The sequence below is a fragment of the Eschscholzia californica genome, unplaced genomic scaffold, assembly GCF_041429995.1.
Source record: "Eschscholzia californica isolate CP2 unplaced genomic scaffold, dmEscCali1.0.p SCAF_4, whole genome shotgun sequence".
Classification (NCBI taxonomy): Eukaryota; Viridiplantae; Streptophyta; class Magnoliopsida; order Ranunculales; family Papaveraceae; genus Eschscholzia; species Eschscholzia californica.
Window position 1 is genome coordinate 13,487,563 of NW_028238461.1, and position 4,817 is coordinate 13,492,379.

A 4,817-nucleotide genomic window follows, 5' to 3' on the forward strand; every position below is an offset into this window, starting at 1 on the left:
TACCGTCATCTGTTACTTATACACCTCAAAACAATCAAATGCTACGAACATCATCTCTATCTCCTTGCACTTCGGCCTATACCCCGACCTCGGATGCGAGCACTACAACATCCCCTATCGATAGCTCTTTCTTCGTCCATAAACTAACGAAGAAGAGAATAGGAAAAGAAAACTAAATCTACCATCACACAAAAACCCCAAAGAGACTAAAGTGTCACTACTGCTTCCAACTATCTTAAGCCCTAGACACAACCCCTAGGATTTATGAACCTAGAGCTCTGATACCACTTTGTAACGTCCCAAATCAAGATTTCCACGTCGGTCGCCATAAAAACCTAAACTTAAAGCATTTTTCTGCAGAACAGTGAACGTATACGATATACTCATCAAAGAGACAAATAACATCGAACATGAAGCTCAAATGTAACAATAAATCAACTAATGAAACTTTACCAAGTTTCTCAAAACTCGCATGGTGTCTCTAAATCATCGACACATATGTCGGACGAGATCAAATAAAGCAAAAACAAGTATTTAGGAGATGCAACTCCAAATAACTACCTAAAGAAAGAAAGGAGACTACTAGAGAAACTCCTCCAAGGCTAACCATGGCTCAAGTAGGTGGCACTTTCCGGTTTCTTTGTCCTGAAAAATAAAAGCTTAGGTCAGACCCCAACAAGTAGATTTCGAAACCTCTAAAGCCTTAATAGATAGTTTCAAGAACTACCAAAATAATAGACAACTCCAAAACAATATAAAGGTGTCCGAAAATAGTATCCGAGTTGTGACAGTTAAAATAAAGTAAATCACATTTGTAACAAACAACCAAAAGCGATATGACAAGTATGTGTCCACGTTGTATAAGAGTGTGGTCCACAAGGTTACCCTTGTGTTAGCGTCGACCCCGTACGCTCCATACCTAGGCCACATCCGGTAGAGAGGGTCGAACCAACCACAAAACTCCTACAACCCTCCACCAACTCCATCACGTCACACATACATAATAGCATCACACCATTTATAGTAAACAACCAAAAAAGATATGACAAGTTGGTGTCCACGTTGTACAAGAGGATGGTCCACAAGGTTACCCTTGTTAGCACCGACCCCAGACGCTCCATACCTAGGCCACATCCGGTAGAAAGGGTCGAACCAACCACAAAATTCCTACAACCCTCCACCAACTCCATCACATCACACACATATAATAGCATCACACCACAACATACATAAATCAAAATCATATTCGTCAATATATTACGACATACGAGTTTCATATCTACAACGTTTTGCAAGTAATGAATCGATGTATAATAATAGCCTACAATTCTCATATCATGTTGAGTTCTAACATATGTTCATGTATCAACCTAAAGGATATTGTCCAATAGTGAGAGACATTTAATTATAAGAGTTATATACTAAAATCATGGTAAATAAAAGGGTTTAGCCCTAATTATCATTGTAGTGCATGAATGTAGCATGAGAATGTTGATAGAAGTTGTATGGTTCATCAACTATGTCATTAGGGAAAATTTATTTCAAAATTTAACACATAGATGGGATTTCAAAGGGACCTAAAAATTTATTTGTGTGGAAAAGATAAATCTACTACTTCTAATGTATATATTTGTTATGTATATATTTTTTATGTATATATTAGTTTCAAGGACCCTAATCTATGTTCAAGTAATACCAAAATCTAGGGTTTGTAGTGTCATCTAGTTTGTCTAGGTTTTTCTATAAAATGGCTATTCAAACCCTAAAGAGAGAGAAATCTACCTCAGATCCAAAGCAACCCAATGAAGAGAACTCCCACACCAAGAACAACAAAGAAAAAACCACCAAGTTTGATGCCTCCTTCTTCTCCTTCACTTGCTCTAGTTTCCCTCTCTAGAACCAAACTCCCTCTCTCTAACACTAATGGCTACAATAAGAAAATGAAGAGATGAAGAAAGTGGGAACTCCCAAAGTGGATGTAGGGTTTAGGGAAATGGTTTAATGGGGTTGTATTGGAAGGGAAGGAAATCACCTTCCCACTTTCTCACTCTAGAAACCAAACCGTAGCAGGAAGGAAATCACAAATGATGGTAAGGGTTTTAGTAGGTTATAAGGGCTGCTACTATAGACAACCCAAAAATTAATAGGGGCACTACATATATATTGATTACATAAAGATAGAGTTTTTTAAGTATAATTTTAGAGACGGAATATTCCCGGTTGATTCCGTCAAAACTCAAAAAAGAATCCAAAGTGCAACACTAAAAAAAGGAAGTTCATATAACAAGTCAATTAATTATATGAAAGAGAGTTCAAACAATAAATCTCCCAATTTGTAACCAACTATTTATTTAGCATCCAAAATCATATTCCTAATGTAATTTGATAACCAAGGTAGAAGAAATATTATATTGTAACTAAAGGATAAATATGAAAGAAGTGAGACAATGTTAAGAACTTTGTCTCTCATTTTCTATATCAAATAAGGAACACAAGTTTCCTATTTATAGTAACCCATGCATGTGATACTTCGGTCTAAGAATGACACGTTTGGAAGAGCCTTCATGGTTAAGAAATTCCTTCTTGACTAGCCAACGAATTTTGCTCATGAGATGACACGTTTAATGCATATCAAAGTAACGAATGAGAGGTGGCACCATACTTGAAACTAATTCAAATTCCTTTAAGGTAATAATACTATAGGCACCTATCATATATGGGCAGCCAAATAGTTCATAACAATTCCCATTAGTCTAACAATTGATTTTTTACACTTTCTAGCTTTGAGAAGCTTTTTCTCGGTATCCTTTATGTCTTTCTTCTTTGTTGAAATGAAGATCAATGGCAAATAATCGACTACACTTATGTAGACGGTCTTCATGAACAAAAATAAAATGTCATCGCTCTTACTTCTCTCTCCTTAAACTGCCATCTCCTTCCCCACAAGGCCACCACCATCATCTCAACCACCTAAGAAGATGACCTGAGAATGTTGCAGGTTGTAAGAAATTCTCCAACCCTATTTTATTCCAATCAAATCTAAAATGTTGATTACAACTTGTATTTATACTAGTAAAGAAGAAGAAGAAGAAGAGAAAGAGAAGATCTGTTATTATAACAGAATTAGTTATAATAACAGATTTAGTTTTAACAAACTAATTCAGTTTAGTAACTAATCTTTATTATTTGTATTTCAGCTGACTCGTGAGTGCCTTCAGACAATTGTGACTTGCTGACTTGTGGCTGCCTTCAGCATGACCCCATCTTTTACAGATCCCGCAAGGTACTGTAGAGAAATCAAAGTCTTCTGCTTTTTTATTTCTATATTGATTATTTGAAGAATTTAAAACAGTACCTTCCTTCTTAGTAATAGCTTGATTTCTATAGAAAGTAGGAGAAGGTTTTGGTTTCTGACCTTGTTTATAACCTGATCTATTGACATAGTAGACTTCGTGAGCAGAATCTTTTGTAGATAACCATTGCTCATGTTGACCAAGCCTTGACTTGAGTTGAGCTAAAGAGAGAGATTCATTATTTGCTCTTAAGGCAATAACAAATTAATCATATTCTGAAGATAGACCATGGATTGCAATTCGAACTAGCTCAGACTCAGTTACTCTATCATGAACAGATAAAAGTGAATCAGAAATAAGCTTGATTTCTCTAAGATACTCAGCTATAGAGGCATCACCTTTTTTAATGTTTTGAAGTTTTCTTCTAAGTTGATCTTTCCTTGATTCTAAACCTTCATTGTTAGTGAGATCAAGGTAATTCCATATCTTTTGAGCAAATTGAAGACCATAGATGTCAAAATAGATTGATTTTGACAGTGTGCTCTTGAGATAAGATTTGACAAAACTTTCCTTTGTCCTCCATTGCTGATAATCTGGATTTATCTGTTCAACTCCATGAATAACTTTCAATTGAGGTGGTTCTTTAATGGAACCATTAACAAAACCTGTGAGTTCATAGGTATTAAGCATTGCTTCGACTTGGTCTCTCTACATAAGTTAGTTGGAATCATCCAACTTTTCAGTAATAAAGCTGGTTACTGCTGAAATTGGAGGAAGATTACGTTGAGTTGCGGAAGCCATGAATAAGCCTGAAAAAACAGTAAGTTTTCTGTGATAATCACTGTGAATTTGATGATTTTTGTGTTGTAGTAACGAATTTTAACTTGAAATGTTTGATTTTGCGAGGTGTTTGATCTTAATTTTGAGATTGTTGTTGAGTTTGGGAGAAAGCTTGATGAAGATCTAGCCTGGAAGCTGATACCATGTAAGAAATTCTTCAACCCTATTTTATTCCAATCAAATCTAAAATGTTGATTACAACTTGTATTTATACTAGTAAAGAAGAAGAAGAAGAAGAAGAAGAAGAAGAAGAAGAGAAAGAGAAGATCTGTTATTATAACAGAATTAGTTATAATAACAGATTTAGTTTTAACAAACTAATTCAGTTTAGTAACTAATCTTTATTATTTGTATTTCAGCTGACTCGCGAGTGCCTTCAGACAATTGTGACTTGCTGACTTGTGGCTGCCTTCAGACATGAATTGACTTGACCAAGGAGACCACGACCAGGGTTTGACTATCAGTCAAGATGTCTTGACTGGTCCACATATAAATGGATAGTTAGAAAACCCTAACTCATTTCTCTCTTTGCGAAACCCTAGCCTCTCTTCTGTTCGAAACTCTTCTTCTCTTCTGTTCGAAAACCTAGCATCTTCTTCATGTAATACCTTCTGTTAACACAGGTTGTTGGGAATGGTGAAACTAGCCGGAGAAGATGGATGGATGGATGAATTTGAATTAGGG

At 35.7% G+C, this 4,817-nt stretch overlaps 1 long non-coding RNA gene across 1 annotated transcript; it reads right to left on the bottom strand.

Annotated features, from left to right (window-relative positions):
* Window positions 1-411: 411 nt before the first annotated feature.
* On the bottom strand, window positions 412-1,989 carry LOC147542899 (uncharacterized). Its single transcript, XR_015223470.1, has 2 exons — window positions 1,783-1,989; window positions 412-645 (listed from the first exon to the last, which is right to left on the bottom strand). It is a non-coding gene; the product is annotated as an uncharacterized LOC147542899 (long non-coding RNA).
* Between the last annotated feature and the right edge of the window lie 2,828 nt (window positions 1,990-4,817).